At 39.8% G+C, this 24,051-nt stretch overlaps 1 protein-coding gene across 5 annotated transcripts in view; it reads right to left on the reverse strand.

Annotated features, from left to right (window-relative positions):
* The window catches only part of PPP2R3A (protein phosphatase 2 regulatory subunit B''alpha), a 224,869-nt gene extending 211,169 nt beyond the window's left edge, over positions 1-13,700 (reverse strand). For 4 of the 5 annotated variants that reach the window (XM_055569615.1, XM_055569613.1, XM_055569612.1 and 1 more), the window contains exon 1: positions 13,552-13,700. The gene's annotated coding sequence lies outside the window, so the exon portion shown is untranslated. Of the gene's footprint in view, positions 1-8,711; positions 10,647-13,551 lie in introns of those variants that run through there. The other variant, XM_055569614.1, reaches the window with a different exon arrangement.
* Positions 13,701-24,051: the final 10,351 nt, after the last annotated feature.

A 24,051-nucleotide genomic window follows, 5' to 3' on the forward strand; every position in this document is an offset into this window, starting at 1 on the left:
GGGCTTTTGTGTTTCCACATGAATTGTGAAATTTTTTGTTCTACTTCTGTAAAAATGCCATTGGTAATGTGATAGGTATTGCACTGAATCTGTAGTTTGTTTGGTAGTGTAGTCATTTTCATAATATTGATTCTTCCTACCCAGGAACATGGAAGAGCTCTCCATCTGTTTATGTCATCTTTGATTTCTTTCATCAGTGTCTTATAATTTTCTGTGTACAGGTCTTTTGTCTTCTTATGTAAGTATATTCCTAGATACTTAATTCTTTTTGTTGCAACAGTGAATGGGATTGTTTCCTTAATTTCTCTTTCTGATTTTTCATTGTTAGTACATAAAAGTGCAAGTGATTTCTGTGTATTGATCTTGTATCCTACAACTTTGCTAAATTCACTGATTAGGTCTAGTAATTTTCTGATATGATATTTAGGGTTTTCTATGTACAGTATCATGTCATGTGCAAACAGTGAGTGCTTTACTACTTCTTTTCTGATCTGGATTCCTTTTAATTCTTTTTCTTCTCTGACTGCTGTAGATAGGACTTCCAGAACTATGTTGAATAATAGTGGTCAAAGTGGACAGCCTTGTCTTCTTCCTGATCTTAGGGGGAATGCTTTCAGCTTTTCACCATTGAGAATAATGTTTGCTGTAGGCTTACCATATATGGCTTTTACTATGTTGAGGTAGGTTCCTTCTATGCTCATTTTTTGAAGTTTTAATCATAAATGGGTGCTGAATTTTGTCAAAGGCTTTTTCTGAATCTACTGAGATGATCATATGGTTTTTATCTTTCAATTGTTATCACCAATTGTTAATATGGTGTATCACATTGATTGATTTACATACATTGAAGAATCCTTGCATTCCTGGAATAAACCCAAGTTGATCATGGTGTATGTGCTTTCTGATGTGTTGCTGAATTTTGTTTGCTAAAATTTTGTTGAGGATTTTTGCATCTATGTTCATCAGTGATATTGGCCTGTAGTTTTCTCTTTTTGTGTTGTCTGGTTCTGGTATCAGGGTGATGCTGGCCTCAAAGAATGAGTTTGGAAGTGTTCCTTCCTCTGCAATTTCTTGAAAGAGTTTTAGAAGGATAGGCATTAGCTCTTCTGTAAATGTTTGACAGAATTCTCCTGTGAAGCTATCTGGTCCTGGGCTTTTGTTTTTTTGGGAGATTTTAAATCACAGCTTCAATTTTAGTGCTTGTAACTGGGTTGTTCATAATTCCTACTTCTTCCTGGTTCAGTCTTGGAAGATTGAACTTTTCTAAGAATCTGTCCATTTCTTCCAGGTTATCTATTTTATTGCCATATAGCTGTTCATGATAGTCTCTTATAATCCTTTGTATTTCTGTATTGTCTGTTGTAACCTCTCCTTTTTCATTTCTAATTTTGTTGATTTGATTCTTTTTTCTTGATGAGTCTGGCAAAGGGCCTGTCAATTTTGTTTATCTTCTCAAAGAACCAGCTTTTAGTTTTATTAATCTTTACTATTGTTTCTTTGATTTCTTTTTCATTTATTTCTGTTAGGATCTTTATGATTTCTTTCCTTCTACTAATTTTGGAGTTTTCTTTGTTCTTTTTCCAGTTGTTTTAGGTGTAAAGTTAGGTTGTCTATTCGATGTTTTTCTTGTTTATTGAGGTAGGACTGTATTGCTGTAAACTTACCTCTTAGAACTGCCTTTGCTGCATTCCATAGGTTTTGAGTTGTCATGTTTTCATTGTTATTTGTTTCTAGAAAGTTTTTGATTTCCCCTTTGATTTCTTCAGTAACCTGTTGGTTATTTAGAAATGTGTTGTTTAATCTCCATGTGTTTTTGTTTCTTACAGTTTTTTCTTGTAATTGATATCTAGTCTCATAGCTAGTCTCACTGTGGTCAGAGAATATGCTTGATATAATTTTAATTTTCTTAAATTTACTGAGGTTTGATTTGTGACTGAAGATGTGGTCTATCCTGGAGAATGTTCCATGTGCAGTTGAGAAGAAGGTGTATTCTGCATTTGGATGGAATGTCCTGAAGATATCAATGAGACTCACCTCATCTAATGTATCATTTAATACATGTCTCCTTATTAAATTTCTGTTTTGATGATCTGTCCATTGGTGTGAGTGGGGTGTTAAAGTCTCCTACTATTATTGTGTTATGGTCCATTTCTCCTTTTATGCCCATTAGTGTTTGTCTTATGTATTGAGGTGCTCCTATGTTGGGTGCATAGATATTTACAATTGTTATGTCTTCCTCTTGGATCGATCCCTTGATCATTATGTAGTGCCCTTCCTTATCTCTTGTAATGTTCTTTATTTTGTGATCTATTTTGTCTGATATAAGGATTGCTACTCCAGCTTTCTTTTGCTTCCCATTTGCATGGAATGTATTTTTCCATCCTCTCACTTTCAGTCTATATGTGTCTTTAGGTCTGATGTGGGTTTCTTGTAGACAGCATATATAGATGGGTCTTGTTTTTGTATCCATTCATCCAGTCTGTGTCTTTTGGTTGGAGCATTTAATCCATATACATTTAGAGTAATTATTGATATATATATATATCAATAATATATATATATATATCAATAGGAATATATTCCTATTGCCTTTTTGTAATTGTTTGGGGTTGATGTTGTAGATCTTTTCTCTTCTCTTGTATTTCTTGACTATATACGACCCTTTAACATTTGGTATAAAGCTGGCTTGGTGGTACTGAATTCTCTTAACTTTTGCTTGTCTGAAAAGCTTTTGATTTCTCCATCAATTCTGAATGAGGTCCTTGCTGGGTACAGTAATCTCGGTTGTAGATTTTTCCCTTTCAGTACTTTAAATATATCCTGCCATTCCCTTCTGGCCTGCAGAGTTTCTGCTCAAAGATCAGCTGTTAAGCATAAGTTAAGTATGTATGTTACTTGTTGCTTCGTCCTTGCTGCTTTTAATATTCTTTCTTTGTGTTTAGTCTTTGTTAGTTTAATTAGTATGTGTCTTGGCGTGTTTCCCCTTGGGTTTATCCTATATGGGCCTCTTTGTGCCTCTTGGACTTGATTGACTCCTTTGCCATGTTGGGGAAATTTTCAACTATAATCTCTTCAAAAATTTTCTCATACCCTTTCTTTTTCTCTTCTCCTGCTACTGCTGCTGCTGCTAAGTCGCTTCAGTCGTGTCTGACTCTGTGCGACCCCATAGACGGCAGCCCACCAGGCTCCCCCGTCCCTGGGATTCTCCAGGCAAGAACACTGGAGTGGGTTGCCATTTCCTTCTCCAATGCATGAAAGTGAAAAGTGAAAGTGAAGTCGCTCAGTCGTGTCTGACTCCTAGCGACCCCATGGACTGCAGCCCACCAGGCCCCTCCATCCATGGGATTTTCCAGGCAAGAGTACTGGAGTGGGTTGCCATTGCCTTCTCCGTTCTCCTTCTGGGACCCCTACAATTCAAATGTGGGTCTGTCTGATAGGGTCCCAGAAGTCTCTGAGACTATCCTCATTTCTTTTCATTCTTTTTAATTTATTCTGGTCTTCAGAAGTTATTTCCACCATTTTATCTTCCAGCTCACTGATCTGTTCTTCTGCTTCAGATATTTTGCTATTGATTCCTTCTAGAGTATTTTTAATTTCAGTAATTGTGTTGTCTCTGTATGTTTATTCTTTAATTCTTCTTGGTCTTTGTTAATTGATGCTTTCATTTTCTCCATTTTGTTTTCAAGGTTTTTGATCACTTTTACCATCATTATTCTGAATTCTTTTTCAGGTGGTTTGCCTATTTCCTCTTCATTTATTTGGACTTCTGTGTTTCTAGTTTGTTCCTTCATTTCTGTTAATATTTCTCTACCTTTTCATTATTATTTTTTTAACTTATTGTGTTTGAAGTCTCCTTTTCCCAGCCTTCAAGGTTGAATTCTTTCTTCCTTTTGGTTTCTGCTCTCCTAAGGTTGGTCCAGTGGTTTGTGTAAGCTTTATATAGGGTAAGATTTGTGCTGAGTTTTTTTTTGTTTGTTTTTCCTCTGATGGGCAAGGCTGAGTGAGGTGCTAATCCTGTCTGCTGATGATTTGGCTTGTATTTTTGTTTTGTTTGTTGTTTAGATGAGGCATCCTGCACAGGGTGTCACTGGTGGTTAGGTGATGCTGGGTCTTGTATTCAAATTGTTTCCTTTGTGTGAGTTATCACTATTCGATACTCCATAGGGTTAGTTCTCTTGTAACCTAGGGTCTTGGAGCCAGTGCTCCCACTCCAAAGGCTCAGGGTTTGATCTCCTGCCTGTGTTCTTCTGTCTTCCAATAGGTGGCTCAGCAGTAAAGAATCCACTTGGTAGGGTTGTTGCACAGGTCTCATACTTTTATCCAGGAAAGCACCTGGAACAGTGCCTGGCAAGTAGTAAGTATGCAAAAAACATTAGCCTTTATTAATATGTTAACATTCAGTCAACCTCAGACACCATAAGGGTCCTGACCAGGTCCAAGAACTTACTTTTAATGGGGTCCCTCTAGCTACCAGGAGAGCAAGGCTAGAAGGAGGGAAAAGAAGCTGTGGCAATAATCCAGATGAGATAAATGGTGGTCTGGACAAGGTAGAAGCAGTAGAGATATTGGGATGTTACCAATTCTAGATGCATTCTCTTGGCAGAGCCAAGAGAGTTGGCTGATAGACTCAATGTGGGGTGAAAGAGAAGCGAGTCAGAGATGATGCCAATATTTTTGGCCTGGGCTACTGGAATAATGGAGCTGCTATTTACTGAGACAGGACAGGCTGTGGGAAGAGTAGGTTTTATAGGGGAAGATCAGGAGTTCAGTTTTGAGATACCTGTCAGACAGCCAAATGGAGAGGTCAAGTAGGCACTTAGGTAACAGAATATGAGGTTCAGAGGAGAGGTGTAACTTGGAGAAAAAAAATGGTAGTCTTTGGTATGTATTTAACATCATGAGACTGGGTAAAATGAAAAGGAAATAGGGTTGATAAGGAAGATTGGAAGTTTCAGGAATAAGCAGCACTCCAACTCTCAGAGGTCAGGAAGATGATGAGGAATGAGCAAAAAGACTGAGAAAGAATCACCAGTAAGGTAGGAAGAAATCTAGAGAATGTAGTATTTTGGAAACTAAATGAGGAAAGTATTTCAAAGAAAGGAATAAACAACTATGCAAAATGCTGTTGAAAGGTCAAGCGAGAAAAAGACTGAAAACCTACTCACTGGAGTCAGCACTGTTGAAGGTAAAGTCCTGACTCAAAGAGAGAGGGCTCAAGAGAGATTGGAGGAAAGGAACTTAACTGTCTCTCAGTAAGTGAGACAACAGAGAGGAACAGATGTGGAGAAGGATCAAGAGGAGGGTCAAGAGAGAGTTTGGGCTTGTATCACAAGGCACTGTATCTCTAGTGTTTGGTAAAGTGCCAGGCACATAGTGATAACTCAATAAATATTTGTTGACTAAAGTGAATGAAATCACTAACCACTGATTCAGGAAATAGTCTTAGTTTTAGAAGTTTAAAGTTGGTACAATGAAATGTGAAATTCTTGGTCCAATAAAAAGAACTGCTTTCATTCTCCTTCAATGCCTGAAAACTATTTCATATTGAAAACTATGACTCACATACCTAGAACAGCTATCCTTAAATTTGAGAGGAACAGTAACAGAATTTGACAAGTACATGCTCAACAAGAAAAAAATACTTTCAATTCTGTATGGGTACAACCTATCCAAATATCTTTTGCACCTGGGGTCCTGTGACTGGCTGAGTACTAGTCCTCTAGTTACGTCATGACTCACTAGGCACTATTAATGGAATGGAAGACTCTTGGTAGTTGCTGAAGGATCATATATCTGACAAGGGTCTGGTAACCAGAATATATAAAGAACTCTTAACTACACAACAACAAAAGGACAGACAACCCCAATTAAAAAACAGGCTAAGAACTTGAAAAGACATCTCCAATAAAATGGCCAAAAAACACATTAAAAGATGCAAAGCATTAAGGTAATGCAAATCAAAATCACAGTGAAATATCACTTCACACCCACTAGGATGGCTATAACCAAAACCAAAACAAACCCAGAAAATAACAAGTGTTGACGAGGACATGGAGAAACTGGAACTTTCAAACACTGATAGTGAAAATGTAAAATGGTGCAGTTGCTGTGGAAAACAGTATGGTGGTTACTCAAAAAGATAAACATAGAATTACCATATGGTAAAGCAATTCCACTCCAGGTATATACACAAAAGCACTGAAACAGATATTCAAGTAAAAACTGGTACACAAATGTTCTTGGTAGCCCTATTTACAGTAGCCAGAAGGTATAAACAATGGAAATGCCCATCAACTGATAAAAGGATAAACAAAATGTGGTATACCATTCAACAGAATTATTATTCAAAGAAAGGAACACATGCTACAACATGAACGAACCTTATAAACTTCATGCTAAATGAAAGAAGCCAGACACAGGAAGTCACATATTCTGTGATTCCATTTATATGAAATATCCAGAATAAACAACTTCATAGAGAAAGAAAGCAAACTCGTGGTCACCAGGAAATAGGGGGAGAAAGGGATGAGGAGTGATTGCTTAATGGGTAAAGGGTTTCCCTCTGGGATGATAAAAATGTTCTGAAATTAGATAATGGTGATGGTTGTTCAACACTGTAGATGCATTGAGATTCACTGAATCGTATACTTTAAAATGATTAAAACAGTTAATTTTATGTTACATGAATTTTAACTCAATAAAAACAATAAATCACACAGCTCACACTTGACAGATTAAGGCCATGCACCCAAGAACTGACTCAATTCTCTTACCATGCCGCCATTGTCTCCTTTATAAACCAAAGGTACTCTGGACAACTTTGGCAGTGAACTTTTCCCTCCATCTAGCACCATCAGGTATAGTGTGTGTGTGTGTGTGTGCGCGTGCGCGCATCGTGTGTGTGTATGTGTGTGTACGTGCTCAGTCGTGTCTGACTCTTTGCGACCTCATGGACTGTAGCCCACCAGGCTCCTCTGTCCATGGAATTTTCCAGGCAAGAAATAACTGGCGTGAATTGCCATTTCTTTCTCCAGGGGATCTTCCCGACCCAGGGATTGAATCCACGTTTCTTGTGTCTCCTGCACTGGCAGGCAGAGTCTTTACCACTTGCGCCACGTGGGGAACCAACAGGCATAGTACCTAACTATATTTGTGATAACAGAATTCCTACAATTGACTAAGCACATAAAAGTTTCTAAGCAAAATATTTTCTTATCATAGACTCCCAATGTAAACCTTCTTAAACCAAGGCCTGCTATTCATATCACAAAGTCATCCTTCATTTAGAAGTTAACCATTATTCACATAACTGATGAATCAATGACAGCTGTGAAGGACAATCCCTTATGAGATGATACTGTTTGCAAAAAGAGTACAGCCAATGGGGCTTATGCCTTCAACTAATAAATACCATTTTCCACTAACAATCCTTGGCATTTTCCAACCCCTGTGATTTCTATCCTGCTGGTAGATCACAACTCTTAGAAATATGATGTGTAAAACTGACCTTTAAACCTTCCTGTGTCAGATTACCACTGCCAATGAGGCAGAAATGGATAAAAGACAGATTGGTAGTGAACATCTGCATGACAACTCACTCCAGAGAGTCACTCTAACCTAAAGTCTTCAGGCAACAGCATTCAAACAGCCTTCTGGAAACCAGTTTGTTTGGTGTTCACTTATTCTGAGCTCAATGAGGGCCTAATCCTCCAATTTATATCCATACCTTTTAATCACCATCAGTGATAAAGATTTCAAAGTATCAGAAATGTTACATGCATGCAACTGGAAAACCAAACTGCAAGATAAAGTTAATTTGAAAAAAATAATAGCTGCAAAGACTACTCCTAGGAATGACACATAGGTACATATTCCCTGACCAAGCCGAGTGTTACATTTTCAACATGCTGACAATCTGGTCTTTGTTCATCAATTCACTGAAAAGATGATGTCAGGGTCACTGGAGTGCTGCTGGCCTTTAGGATCGATGGCTTTCCAGATAAGAAACAGACTAAGGGCATAATCAACAACATCTGAGTCTCAAGAGTCCTGGAAAAATACCTCCTCAGGGACAAGCACAAAGTCTCCAAAACAAATGCAAACAAGACCCCTTGGAATGGGGTAGAGGGGTAATCAGGCACCTCTGAGATACCTCCTTGAAAAGTCAGGAGAAGCATTTGGGTAACAACACAGGCTAAGCGCCTCCCATAGAGACATATAAGACACCTCCCTCTCCCTCATCACTCCTCTATTGGGTAAACTTCTCAAAAGATTTTTCCAACATTCACAATTTCCATTTCCTTACTTTCTATTCACTTCAATCTGGTTTCTGCTTTTTTCAATCTAAAGCAGTTGTTACTGAGATCAAAGACTCCATCTTGCTAAATTCAATATATCATTTTCGGTCTACATCTTTACTTGAGGACTCCTCTTTTTAAAATACTCTCTTCGCTTGCCTTTCATGACACATCTTAAACTGGAATTAAATTTGAAAATGAGTTTTTAAGACAAAAATCAAATACAGTTTAAATTACTCTTGAAAATTCTTTAAATGGCCTACTAAGTAAAGCCTGTTTTTTGTATGTATAACTTTATGCAGTAATGAATAGAATATATGCATACATGCAAAACAAACAGTAAGTATACCTGCTGTTTGGAACACTTGCATCTAACTAGAAACAATTTCAATGTTTTGGGTTAAGTTTGCACACCTTAACTGCAAGCAGGTTACCATCCACTGTACCTCTCTTGCCACTTCTCATCACTTTTCTGGGGCTACATTCCTGGACCCAACTTTGAAATGGTAGGGCTGAGCCCTCCTCTCAGTTTATAACCGATGGTTCTCAGCTTCCACTGCTCAGTGGAAACACCTGAGGACTTTAAAAATCCAAGCTGCAATTCAGAAAAAATAAACAGAAACGGGGCTCCCCTAGAGGCCCAGATGTAAAGAATCTGCCTGCCACGTAGGAGATTCAGGTTTGATCCCTGAGTAGGGAAGATCCCCTGGAGAAGAAAATGGCAACCCATTCCAGTATGCTTTGCCTGGAAAATCCCAAGGATAGAGGAGCCTGGAGGGCTACAGTCTGGAGGGTTGCAGAGTTGGACAGGACCTAGCAACTAAACAACAACAAACAGAAAAAGAAATTTCTGAGGTAGGCTCCAGCAACAGTATTTTTTAACCATTCAGTGTTTCCATGTGCCACAAAAATGAGAATCACTATTCCATACTCTCTCCCTACAGCAGGGATTCCACACTCAAGTGCCTATAGGCTCAGAAAAGAAAATAAACAAAGCAGGCCAGGAATAAGTCTTAGGTAGTGGTAGGCTCTTTGGTGGACTAGAAAGCAGCTGGGATCAGCTGTGCTCAATTGTTCCCACATGGGAAAGCCAGCTCAGTAGTGCTACATCTTCATATTTTTAAAGAAAAGCCCCAAATCTAGATTTTCATGGGAAATTTTCACATTTTAAATTATTGGCAACTAGCTCAAAATTAAACCACCACCAACACCACTGTATGTGAAAAACACAAATCTGTAAAGCAGATTCAGCTGTGGGCTGAGGGTGTACAACCTCTCTGCTGGTTAATTCCATCTATGCCCTTCAATTTACACCTAAATATGTGTATCCCCTGTTCATCCCACTCTTCTGGGCTCTGGATTTGAATTAGCAAATGCTCATGTGACATCTCCACTTCTCACCAGTCCCAAAGTGAACTGTAATTTAAACTACCTCAACCATTTGTCCTTCCAATGTTCTCTAGTTCAGGTACCAGCACCATTCACCTGCCTGGGCTTCATCCTATGCATGTATGTCTCTTTCTCACTGCTTGTACCATACCACTCATCAAATCCTATCGATTATACCTCCTAAATATATCCCTTGCATCTATCCACTTCCCCTCATTTCCTCTGTTATCAGCTTGGTTCCAGCTACCAGTTTTTCTCTACCTTTCCACAGTGTAGTTTCCCTCTGTATCCATGGATGAAAACCTGCAGATATGGAGGCCTGACTGTACTACACCATGTTATATAAGGGACTTGAGCATCCATGGATTTTGGTATCGAAGAGGGTCCCAGAGCCAATCCCCAGTGGATCCTAAAGATTGACAGTATTAGCCAGCTCAAGTTGCCACAGTAAAATATCACAGACTGGACAGCTTAAACAACTGAAATTTGTTTTACAGTTCTGGAGGATAGACCTCCCATATCAATGTCTGGCAAGGCTGGTTTCTGGTAAGGACTCTGCCTGGCATGTAAATGGCTACATTCTCACTGTGTGCTCACATGGCCTTCCCTTCCTCCTCTTCTTGTAAGGCCACCAATTTTATTGGATTAGGGCCCCACCCTTATGACCTCATTTAACCTTAATTATCTCCTAAATACTACCTTCAAATATAGTCACATTAGGGAGTAGGGCTTCAAAAAGCAATTTTAGGGGGATGCAATTCACTCTATAGCACACTGTAATTTAGAATCATTTTTCTCCCAACATTCACTCATTCTCTCCAATTTGAGAAGAATAATCTTTTACAACCACAAATATTTACAAATGTTTGTGTGTATACATATTTGACCCAATAATTGCACTTCTAGGAATTTATCCTACAAATATATTCACACACATATGAACTAGCATATGCATAATACTATTTCTTATAGTAAATTACTGGAAACAATTTAAATGTCCCTCAATAGAGGAATGGTTAAATAATCTGTGGTGTATCTATACAATGGAATACTAGTCATTCAAAAGAATAAGAACACTATGTACTAGAATGGAAAGATTTCTAGGACATCGTTAAGAGAACAAAACAAGAAACAGAACAGTGTATACCAGTATGCTGTTTGTGTAAACAACAGAAAGAATATGTGTTTGCTTGAATGTTAATGACATTTCTAGAATGACAATTCCAGAAAATGTCTAGAATGATACATAAAACTACTAACAGTGATGACCACTTTGGAAGGTATGGGAAAACTGGAAGCTGGTGGAGGGAGTAGGACCCGCTGCAGACATTCTGCAGACTGTCGCCCTAAGCTTCACCTTGTAACTTCTCTTTTTTCTCCAGTCCACCGCACCTTAAAGGTTATTACCCAAGGAAACATTCCCCAGTTTCCAAACTAGGTCAGTACCCCTTTTATAGGTACTCACAGTACCTGTACATGGTCCAAGAGTGCAGAGACAACATCCGTGGCTTTTACTGCTGTATTCCCAGACCTAAATTCATGTCTGCCTGGCAAAGTGGGCCCTCCCTCACATGTTTGCTGAACAAATGAATAACTGCTCTTACCTTCAAACCTAGCAGAGTAAACTGACACAGAAGCAAATGATGACAATGCATTTGTCATCAGTGTTAAGACAGCAGTCCATTTAGAACAGTGATTCTCAAGTGGGGGTGCTTTTGACCCTTCCAAGGGACATCTGGAAGTGTCTGGAAACATTTTTGAGTGTTACAACTGTGTGGATTGTGTGACTGTTTGTCACAATTGTGTGTGTGTGGAGGGGGACTCCTGACTATTAACTAGAGGTCAGGAATGCTGCTAAACAACCTATAATGCACAGGATAGCCTCCACAAAAAGAATTATCTGGTCCAAAATGTCAACCGTATCTCTAATTTAGAGGAAGGTCATAACCAAAACGGTGATCAGTTCTATTCCAGATGGTGGTGTTTTTTTGCAGGGGGTGGTGGGGTGGGGTTAGGATGTCAAGAAAAGCTTCTGAGAGGAAGTAAAGCTTTAAGCTGGCATGTTGAAGGGTGGCAGGGACCATATCAGAGTAAATTATCTGCCAGAGGTAACTTGAAGTGTTTAAAGGCAAAGTTATGGTTTGAACAGGTACCCGCCCCCCACCTCAAGTACCCCATACCCTGATATTACTCATCTTCTTTATTCCCTTCTTGCTGAAACAAAACTTTCATTCTCTTAGGGTAGTGGTTTCAGCTAAAAATATTAAGGCCAAATTAATTCAGACTAAGATAAAGTCAGATAGGCCATTCACTCTTCAAAATGTCAGCTGCATTTTAAAATTTGCAAATACGAATACAAAAAAATCTTTAACTCCTTAATGTTCAGATTACTTGTAATAAAGCAATTTTTGAACTCAATAGCCAGGTTGGTTCTGGTAAAGATTTCTCCAATTTTTTTTAAAAAGGGCTTCTCCATTTTTTTTAAAACTTTCTTTCCTCTGTACTCAGTTTCTGAGCTCCCAAGATCCAAGTTTTTCCACAAGCATCTCATGCTATTAAGTTCTTGTGCCAGAGAGGATAGGATGCAATAAATGTAAATAAACTGTACATGTAAATTAGGAGTAATCTGTAGATTTTTTAAAAGGCTTTCACTAAAAGTTATAGATACTCCTGGAAGAAATTAAGTTCAGATAATTTAAAATAGAAAGAAAGAAAGAAAACAGTGTTTTACTGTAACACAAGCCTGCTGCCTACTGAGCTGAAAGCACACGCTCTACTCTAGTATGGCTATTCTCAGGGTCTCGGAGTGGGTGTTCTCTCCAGAAACTGAGGCCTGAGACTAACCAAGAACAAAGAAAAACGCCTGGCACGGAAGGTTTGGGCGAAGTTTTGTACATAAATGATTTGAGGAGGAACACTTCCTCAGATTTTGGAAGGCATACAAATCACTCTTTTTCTTGCTTACATGTTAAAAAACTTTTATTTCGTGTTTCCAGATCATTTCCTAATAAGAAAATACCTTATAATTTACAGACAGCAATTTATTCTCCCTTACATTTGCTGACCACTAAAACTGGATACAGTTTCCTTAAGCTTTACCAGAGTCAGAGGATTGGGAATGATGTGAGCACAGCAGAGTGCAGATGCAACATCAATTCCAACGTCGGCCAGCTGGTTTCCATCGAGAGGTCCCCCAAGGAGAAAGCCCCTCCGAGGCGGCGGCCGGGGTCGGCGCGGAGTAAGACCCACCGGGACGGCCCAGTGGCAGCCACGGGGCAGGGCCGAGGTCTGCCTGGCCCCTGTTTACCTTTGTTTCAGGTACTCCCGCTCCCAGCCGGGCCCGGGATCCCGCCCGAGGCCCCGAGCTGGTGACACATCCTTCTTTGGCCAAGTCGGGCCGAGGTTGGGCAGGGGGCGGGGAAGGAAAATAAAGCCTCAGCGCCTAACGACGTGACTCTCAGTTCTTCCAAAACGTTGGCATTTGTTTCTCTGCCAAGCTTTCCTATTAACAAGTTCCCGAGGGCTGTACGGGTGAACTGGCCCCGGAGCCCCGAAAGTGGGAGGGACCAGGCCGTCCCCCGCCCGCTTGTCCGTGGGCGCCCCGGGGCAGGCCGTTTTCACACCTCCCGGGCTGACAAGGCCCGGGACCAAGCTGGGTATGAGGCGGCGCCCGTACCGCCTCGAACCCCGACTTCCGCGGCCGGGCCAGCCCAGCTGGCCCCTCGGGCGAGTCCGGTCCCCGCCCCCAGGCCCCGGCCCCGCCCGCCCAGGCCTCCGCGCACCGCCCCCCGGCCTCGCCACAACCCGCGGGCCGGACCCCGGGCGCTAGAGCGCCGGGCCGCGCGGCGGGCGGCCACAAGCCTACCTCAGCGCCCGCGGTTCCTCCTCCGGCTCCTGCCTCGGATCACGGACAGCGCTAGCCGCCAGGCCTCCCGGCGGCGCGGGATATGAGAGTGCGAGTGCGGCGCGTGAGGAGCTGAGGCCCGAGCGCGCCCCGCCCAGCCGCCAGTCCACCCCCTCCTACCCCTCGGCCCCACCTTCTGCTGTGAGCTCGGCGCCCCGCCCCGCCTGCCAGGCCCCGCCCCTCCCAGTGGGCCCCGCCCACCCTGCCTGCCCGAGAGTGACAAGGGGCGGTCAGGGGCGCTAGGAGAGCCGAGGCGTCCGCAGTCCCTGCAGTCCTTCGCCTGGCGGCCATGCGGGAACGCGATTCCTAGTGGTTACTACGATTTGGCGGATGCGAATTTCACTCTCGGATATATTATTACAGTGACTGGTATTATAACCTTATCGTTGTTATTGTCATTAGTAGTTTTGCTCTCTCGTAGCCGACTGGATGGTACCATTTGAGGCCAGAGGTGGCAGACAGGTACCCTCACCGCTGACCAGACACTCCTGGTCACTCCGATCCCGCCAGTGGCCAGCATCTGCGCCGTATTGTCGTTATGAAATAGTGAACAATTGTGTGAATTTTGAAAGAGATATTTATTATTAACAGTTATTGTTAAATATAACACAAATACAGAAAGTCGTATAAAACCAATATACAACTTATGAATTATCCAGAGACATACGCCCTTATAACAACTCCTGAAATTTAGCACCATGTAAAATGGTCTGGCTTAAAACATAAATCTCATCGATAGTTGGGAGGAGACAGCTCGGGAAGGTCCTCCCAAAATTGCCTTCCTTGTAAATGACACAGGAATTCACAGGCCACTTGCCCACATTCGTGTGCTAAGAGCCCATATAGAAAACTTGAAAAAGTGAAATTCTTCATTAAAAAGATAAATCAATAAATACACAAACATGTAAATAACTTAATAAATAAGTCAATCAGGAGAGTGAACAGCATGAATAAGGAGCACCTAGGGGTGGGAAGTATGTGGGTATGTGAAGACTTAAAAATAGCCTAGGATTAGGTGGTCTCCAAGGATAGGTCTTGGACACCTACCTGTCCTCACTGTGTCACTAGCACCTAGCACAAAACCAAGGGTATAATAGATGCTGTGTGTGTATTTATAATTCAAGAAAGGAAAAAAGATATTCATATATATATACAGTTGACCCCTGAACAAGGTTGGGTGGGTAAGGGGCGTCTATCACCCTCCCACCTCCCTTGCAGTGGAAAATCCTCTGTCATGCTATCTCTGACTCAAAAACAAAGAATTGATAAATGACTCACTCGAGGGCTGAAAAAGTTTGGATAGAATCAGGACTCAATTCCTAGTTCTTTTGATTCCACATATTGTAGTCTCTAATCAAGCACAGATTTTCCCCTGCATTTAAAGATCTGAAATGTGAAAATACAAGTACCGTATTTATTGAAAAATATCTGCATATAAGTGGATCTGCAGTGTCCGAACCTTTGTTGTTCAAGGGTCAAATGTATAATCACCCCAAACATGCTTTGCCTACTGAACAGTTTCATCCAGGGTCACATCTTCCAATAGTTAAAATGATGTGCTCCCTAAGATGCCTTCATGCCTTGGAGCTTTAAACTTTATGCTGCTTTCCAGTTTTTTTTTTTTTTAAAAAGCTCTTTCAAGTGGATTAGCCTCTTACTTGAGACTTAGAGCAGTCCTGTGAGAAAGGCAGGGCAGGACAGAAGGACTTTGCAAAGGTCAGTGTAATGCATACTTGTGAGGAAGGGAAGTACACAATGAACTGTACAACAATTTCAGTACTTCTGACCCTGCCGATCCCTGCTGGATTCCAGGTTTGTTTTGACAGTTTCATTATCTGATTTTTTACATTAGAACTTTTTGGGCTCCTTTGCCATATGCAGTATGATTTGAATTTATAAAGCACACAAGATCTAACTTGAAATTTGATTCAGCATGACAGAGTCAGCATATCTGTCATAAGCACCTTGGCGAGTTAGGGTAGAGAGCTGCCAATTCACCACCATTTATTGAGCATCCCAACTCTGGGTTGGTGATAGGAATACAAAGAGTAGAAAATGTGTAAAACATAATCTTTGCTCCAAAGGGATTTATAGCCGAATTAGGGAGAACAATTTGAAAATAAACAAGTGTTTAATTTGTTTGGATGGTAGGAGAACAGTCTTGAACATAATTAATTCTATTAGGTGTAGGGAGAGAATATGATAAGTCTTTTCAGAGAAGAGAATACCTGATTTTTTTTTTAATTATGGAAAAAAAAATCAACTTTTGCAAAAGTGGGGCTTCCTCAGTGGCTCAGCAGTAAAGAATTCACCGGTAATGCAGGAGACTCAGGAGACTTGGATTCAATCCCTGGGTTGGGAAGGTCCCCCGGAGGAGGAAATGGAAACCCACTCCAATATTCCTGTTTGGGAAATTTCATGGACAGGAGCCTGGAGGGCTACAGTCCATAGGGCACAGAGTTGGACATGACTGAGCAACTGAGCACAACACAACAACACTGCAAAAGCATAGAGAATAGTATAATGAACTACTGTGCTCTCATTACTCAACTTTAACAGTTACCATCCCATGGCCCATATGTTCCTTTTGTATCCTCACCTTCTCTTTCCCTCCCTGGATTATTCTGAAGCAAATCACAGTAGCATATTATTTCAATCATAAATATTTTACTATGTATCTCTAAAATGTAAGTTCTGTTTTTAAGAACAACAAAATCATTTATCTTAAAAAATTAATGATTTTTTTGGCTCAGGCAATAAAGAATTTCCCTGCAAAGCAGGAGACCCAGTTTCATCCTTGGGTTAGGAAGATCTCCTAGAGAAGGGAATGGCTATCCATTCCAGTATTTTTGCCTGGAGAATTCCATAGACAGAGGAGCCTGGTGGGCTATAGTCCATGGGGTTGCAAAGAGTCAGGATACAACTGAGTGAGTAACAGTTTCACTAACATCTAGTCGGTATTCAAATTTCCCCAATCTTCTCACAAGTGTTTTATATAGTTTATATTTTCAAGTCAGGATTCAGACAAAGCCCTCAGATTGTATTCTTTTAATGATTTTTTTTATGTTTTAAGTTTATTTAGGAAACATTACTATGCATAAAGCTAGTGCAGGTGATGGAATTCCAGCTGAGCTATTCCAAATCCTAAAAGGTGATGCTGTTAGAGTGCTGCACTCAATATGCCAGCAAATTTGGAAAATTCAGCAGTGGCCACAGGACAGGAAAAGGTCAGTTTCATTCCAATCCCAAAGTAAGGCAATGCCATAGAAAGTTCAAACTACCGCACAATTGTGCTCATTTCACATGCTAGCTCAAAATCCTTCAAGCTAGGCTTCAACAGTACATGAACTGAGATCTTCCAGATATACAAGGTGGATTTAGAAAAGGCAGAAGAACCAGAGATCAAATTTCCAGCATCTGCTGGATCATAGAAAAAGCAAGAAAATTCCAGAAAAACATCTACTTCTGTTTCAATGCCTTTGACTGTGTGGATCACAGCAAACTGTAGAAAATTCTTAAAGAGCTGGGAATACCAGACCACCTCACCTGCCTTCTGAGAAACCTATGTGCAAATCAAGAAGCAACAGTTAAAACCAGACACGGAATAACTCACTAGTTCAAAATTGGGAAAGGAGTATGTCAAGGCTGTATATTGTCACCTTGCTTATTTAACTTCTATGCAGAGGACATCATGTGAAATGCCAGGCTGGATGAAGCACAAGATGGAGTCAAGATTGCTGGGAGAAATATCAATAACCTCAGATATGCAGATGACACCACCCTAATGGCAGAAAGCAAATAAGAGCTAAAGAACCTCTTGATGAAGGTGAAAGAGGAGAGTGAAAAAGCTGGCTTAAAACTCAGCATTCAAAAACAAAGATCACAGCTTCTGGTCCCATCACTTCATGGCAAATAGATGAGGGGGAAATGGGAACAGTGACAGACTTTATATTTTATTGGGCTCCAAAATCACTGTGGATGGTGACTGTAGCCATGAAATTAAAAGACGCCTGCTCTTTGTCATAGCTATGACAAACCTAGACAGTGTATTGAAAAGCAGAGATGTTTTGCTGACAAAGGCCTGTACAGTCAAAGCTATAGTTTTTCCAGTAGTCATGTATGGATGTAAGAATTGGACTACCTAACCAGACCACCTAACCTGCCTCCTGAGAAACCTCTATGCAAATCAGGCAGCAGTAGTTAGAATCGAACATGGAACAACTCACTGGTTCAAAACTAAGAAAGGAATATGTCAAGGCTGTATATTGTCACCAAAGAACTGATGCTTTTGAACTGTGGTGCTGGAGAAGACTCTTGAGAGTCCCTTGGACTGCAAGGAGATCAAACCAGTCAATCCTAAAGGAAATTAACCCTGAATATTGATTGGAAGAACTGATGCTGAAGCTCCAATACTTTGGCCATCTGATGTAAAGAATAGACTCATTGAAAAAGACCCTGGTGCTGGAAAGGATTGACAGGAGGAGGAGAAGGGATGAGAGGATGAGATGGTTGGATGGCATCATCAACTTGGTGGACATGGGTTTGGGCGGACTCTGGGAGTTGGTGATGGACAGGGAAGCCTGGCATGCTGTAGTCCATGGTGTTGCAAAGAGTCAGACACAACTGAGCGACTGAATAACAACAAATAATTATTTCGACTGAGCCATGCAGCTTGCAAGATATCTTAGTTCCCTGCTGAGAGATTGAACCTGTACTTTTGGCAGTGAAAGTGTGGAGTCCTAACCATTGCACTGCCAGGGAATTCCCAGCACATTATATTTGGTGAAAATTCTTAAAACATTTTTCTTTCCATGCACTTTATATGTTAAAGAAATTAATAGTTGGTCCTGGATTTTCCTACATTCTTCACTTTACTGATTATACCCTGTGGTATTGTTTAATGTGCCTCTATCTCTGTTTCCCATAAACAGGTAATAGATAAAGACATTAAAACAGTTACTGTAATTGTATTCTAAATGTTCAAAAAGCTAAGCAGAGAAATGAGATAAATAAAAAGACCCAAATTGTACTTCTAAAGAAGATGACAATGTTTGAATAAAGATATATTGGATAGGTTAGTGGCAAATTGGACATTGCCAAAGAAAAGATTAGCGAACTTGAAATCACACCAATAGAAATTTCCAAAATGAAACGTACATAGGGGAAAAAAAGATTTTGAAAATGTAGAGAATCAGTGAATTCTGGGACAATTTCAAGTGGCCTAACATATGTAAATAAAGTCTCCAAAAGAGAGAGTTGGAGCCAAAAAGTATTTGGATAAATAATGGCCTAAAATATTCAACATAGATGAAAACTATATACTCACAGATCTAAGAATTTCAACACCCAAAGCACACAAAAAAATAAAGAAAGCTATATGAAGGCACACCAAAATCAGATTTCTCATTAACACAACATTGTAAAGCAATTACACTTCAAATTAAAAAATAAAAGTAATAAATTAAAACTATCAAATTGCTCAAAATCTGTAATAAAGAGAAAAATCTTAAAAGTAGGGAGAGGAGAGACATGTTACATATAGAGGAACAAAGAAAGGATGACAGCAGATCTCTTGTTAGGAACAATGCAGCAAGAACATAATGAAATAACATCTTTAAAATACTGAAAAGCCTATCAGTCTGGAATTCTATTCTCAAAAAAAGAAGCTTCAACAAATTAGAAAAAATAGAACTCTATTCTTATCTAAAAATTTCTCAAAAATGAAGACAAAAATAAAGACTTTTTCAGATGTACAAAAGGTAAAAAAATTCATCATAGCAGACCTGTACTGCAATAAATGCTAAAGAAAGTCTTCCATACATAAGGAAAAATGGCACTGAAAGAAATTACGTATCTATGGAAATGACGGAAGAGTGAAAATAGTAACTGTATGTATAAATATATAAAATCTTAAAATTATTATTAAAATCACTTTAAAAGATGCTTTATTACTTAAACAAAAATATAATGTATTATGGTTATGATTGCCAGATAAAATATGAGATGCCCAATTAACTTTGAATTTCAAATAATTGTTACCTTATGAGTATATGTTCCTAAGTATTGCATGAAACATATTTAATTAAGTTATTTGGTATTTAGCTGAACTTTAGATTTTACTTGGTGCCCTTCATTTTTATTCGTTAGATCTGGCAGCCCAGTTTTGAAGTTTATCAGTCAGTCAGTCAGTTCAGTCGCTCAGTCGTGTCCGACTCTTTGCGACCCCATGAATCGCAGCATGCCAGGCCTTCCTGTCCATCTCCAACTCCCGGAGTTCACTCCAACTCATGTCCATCGAGTTGGTGATGCCATCCAGCCATCTCATCCTCTGTCGTCCCCTTTTCCTCCTGCCCCCAATCCTTACCAGCATCAGAGTCTTTTCCAATAATGTATGACAAAACAGCAAAAATTCTAAGAGAGGAAATAAGAGTATGTTGCTATAAGTTTCTTATACTGTATTGATAGTTAAAGAAATCAAATTTCACTTGAATTTAAATTTTGGTAAGTTAAAAATTCATATAAACCCTAAAGCAACTACTAAAATAACAAGATAGTATAAGCTAAAAAAGCCACAAATGAGTTAAAATGTAAACATAAAAAATTTTAATTAACCCAAAAGCACATACGAAAGCAGGAGAAAGCAACAAAGAATCACTTGGAAAGGTAGAAGACAACAAGATGATCAACTTTAACCAAACCATATCAATAATCATACTAAATATAAATGGATTGAACACCTCCAATTAAAAGGTAAAGACTGGATTAAAGAGAAGGCACACAGTATGCTGCTTACAAAGAATGCATTTTAAATCCACAGATACACATAGGTTAACACTAAAAGGATGGAAAAAGATTTACTATGCAAACAAAAGGAAATTAATCAAAAGAAAGGATTTCAGAGCAAAGAATAATACAAGAAGTAAAGAAGATCAGTTCACAAGGCTAAAGGGATCAATTCATCAAGAGGACATAACAATTCTAATGTTTATTTAATATAATAGAGCTTTGAAATACATGAAGCAAACATAGAAGTAAACAAATTCACAATCATACGTGTTTATTTCAAACCCTTCTCCTAGTAATTGATAAAATAAGTAGACAGAAAATTAGCAAGGATATAGACGACTTGGATAGCACCATCAAGTAGCTTCACCTAACTGACATTTGTAGGACACTCCATCCAATAAAAGAATTCACATACGTTCTAGATACATATGGAATACTTAACCAAGGTAGACCAGATTTTGTGCTATAAAATAAAGTTCAATGCATTTAAAAGAATTTAAGTCATACACATTATCTTCTCTGACCACAATGGAATTAAATTAGAAGTCAGTAATATATCTAGAATTTAGGGTACTCCCTCCTCCTTCCCCTAAGTCTCAAAACTCCTCTTCCTCCCATGTTTGTCCTTTCTCCGCCAAGATCCCATTATCCATTCAGTTACATAAAGCAGAAATTTTTTCTTCTTTTTGAAAACTTTTTGTTGAAAAGAAATTAACTATTTTTGACTTCTGGGTCATCATGACTGTGTGGGCTTTTCTCTAGTTGTGGAGAGCAGGGGCTATTCTCTAGTTGTGGTGCACAGGCTTCTCACTGTGGCGACTTCTCTTGTCGCTGAGCACGGGCTCTTGGGCTTGTGGGCTTCAGTAGCTGTGGCACATAGGCACAATACTTGTGGCTCATGGGCTGTAGAACACAGACTCAGTAGTTGTGGCACACGGGCTTAGTTGCTCTGCAGCACGTGGGATCTTCCTGGATCAGGGATTGAACTCATGTCTTCTGCATTGGCAGGCAGATTCTTTACTTCTGAGCCACCAAAGAAGCCTAAACCAAAAAATTCTTAATTCTTCCTTCTTCCTCATCTCTCTTGCGAAACAAATCTCCAAATTCTGCTGACTTTTCTTTCAAATTGTTTCTCAAATCTGCTCCTCTCTGCTTCCATTACTGCAGCCTTAGTCATCAAAAGTTCAGATCATAACCATCCCTTTGTGGGCCTGCACCAGGCACCTATATGGTCCCTCTATCTCCCATCTTGTCCCCTTTTAACATAATTCACACACTTTCCAATGTGGCTGAGTATAGTGAACAATCTGGCACATTCTTACAGTTTCTTAGTATCTGTGAATATTTTTCCTTTATTTAGAAAGTCTCTACTGTTAGGCATCACCAGCTCAATGGACATGAGTTTGAGAAAGCTCCGGGAGATGGTGAAGGACAGGGAAGCCTGGCGTGCTGCAGTCCATGGTGTCATGAAGAGTTGGGTATGACTGAAAGAGTGAACAACTACTGTTAGGAGTTCTGATTCCTAGGTTGAAACCAGAATTCAATTTCTCCACTTTTTTTGCAGCTATGGGAAGATATGTTTCTAGAGACATTGTTTCCTTACATGGGGAATGTGATTACTTTGGGAAATCTGAAAAGTTTGAAGTTTGTGTTTAGTTTTCTTTCTTGTTTTTGTTTTCTTCCTTCTTCCCATCCACTTTTCCTCTTTTCCTTCCTTTCTGTGACATCTTTATTGAGACATAATTCACATACCATACAATTCACCTATTTAAAATATGAAATTCAGTGTTTTTTGTATATTCACAGACATGTGCAATCATCATCAAAATCAATATTAGAACATTTTCAGCAACCCAAAGAGGAATGCTACACCCATTAAGCCACTCTCTGTTTTTACCCATCCTTCCAGCAACCACTGGTCTACTTTCTGTATTAATAACTATTCTGAAGCTTTTATGTAAATAGAACCATCTAATATGTGGCTTTTACATCTTGTTTATTGCATATCTGTAGCATGTTTTCAAGGTTCATCTGTGTTATACTGATCCATGTGTCAGTATTTTATTCCTGTTTTTTTTTAGCTCAGCAATATTCTTAGTATGGCTATACTACAGTTCATTTATCCATTCATTTGCTAATAATCAGTGTTAGGTTGATTTCAACTTTTTGCTATTACAAATAAGATTCATGTCTAAGTCTTTGTATGGACATATTTGAACTGTGGTGTTGGTGAAGACTCTTAAGAGTCCCTTGGACTGCAAGGAGATCCAACCAGTCCATTCTAAAGGAAATCAGCCCTGGGTGTTCTTTGGAAGGAATGATGCTAAAGCTGAAACTCTAGTACTTTGGCCACCTCAAGCAAAGAGTTGACTCATTGGAAAAGACTCTGATGCTGGGAGGGATTGGGGGCAGGAGGAGAAGGGGATGACAGAGGATGAGATGGCTGGATGGCATCACCAACTCGATGGACATGAGTCTCAGTGAACTCTGGGAGTTGGTGATGGACAGGGAGGCCTGGCATGCTGCGATTCATGGGGTCGCAAAGAGTCGGACACAACTGAGCGACTGAACTGAACTGATGCCTTCATTTCTCTTAACCCTCAGCAGCAAGCTGTTCTCTTTTTATCCTCCCAAAACTTGTTGTGTTGGAAAAATGTTTTGCTTCAGACATTCTGAATCTGGACAGACCCTTTGAAATGTGTAAGAATTCAAATTGCTTTTCAGTTTCAACCTCTACAGACCCTAGAAGGCAAACTAGAACCACATATTTAAATACCACCTTAATAAAGCACAATATTGAAGACTATGAAGACTAAGAAAAATAAGCACTCTAGTATATAAGCAATACATTGCCAGTACTGTGAAGCTAAACAATGAAGGCAATTATTTTATTAAAGCGGGGACAACTGCTTAGCCTCTGCAACATTCTTCTGTCTTTGGTTCCAGTGCCTGGAGACCGGCAGTACAGTCAGACTCTTAGTGGTGAGAATGAAATGTGTTTTCTGCCTTTGGTGACACTGCTGTTTTTACAGTATGTTCTGTGCTGTGGGACGCCTGTTGATTTCTGCTGTAGAGGTCAAGGGAAGACATGTTCCAGCTCTTTTGACGAGCTCCCAGAGGACTGGGAGTGGACTGGATTCTGGCCAGAGCCATTTATTCTTGAAGAAATTAGAAACCAGTGGGATATGGCTCTGCTTATTCAGAAGAAGTAAGAAATAAACTAGTATGTGACAGGGCAAGGAAGTTTATCTCCATCTAGACAAACTTTCATTTTTATAGGTCTATAGAGGTATGAAGGTGATCAAATGAAGACCAGGAGAGAAGATATGGCTGGTAGTAAACTGAGAAGTGGGGATAGGGGGAGGGAAGGAGGAAGAAAGAGAGAGAGAGACTGATAAGGCAAGTTTCTATCCAATAAAGGTTGTTTTCATGTAGAGTTAGGATTCTTCCCCCTTATTCTCTCTCACAGTTCTTTTTCTTTTTAAATTAAGAAACTTTAGAATATATGAAGCATACAGAAAAGTAGAGTTAAAATATACATAGTATATAACATCCATGTTGTCACCACCCAGGTGGGACAAGTGTTATAGATACCTGAAAGGAGAGGGAAGCCCTGATGAGTCTGTGAAGATGACCCAAGAGAAGATGCCTGCTAACCATCTTCCTGGCTCAGAG

The sequence above is a fragment of the Bubalus kerabau genome, chromosome 2 (assembly GCF_029407905.1).
Source record: "Bubalus kerabau isolate K-KA32 ecotype Philippines breed swamp buffalo chromosome 2, PCC_UOA_SB_1v2, whole genome shotgun sequence".
Lineage (NCBI taxonomy): Eukaryota > Metazoa > Chordata > Mammalia > Artiodactyla > Bovidae > Bubalus > Bubalus kerabau.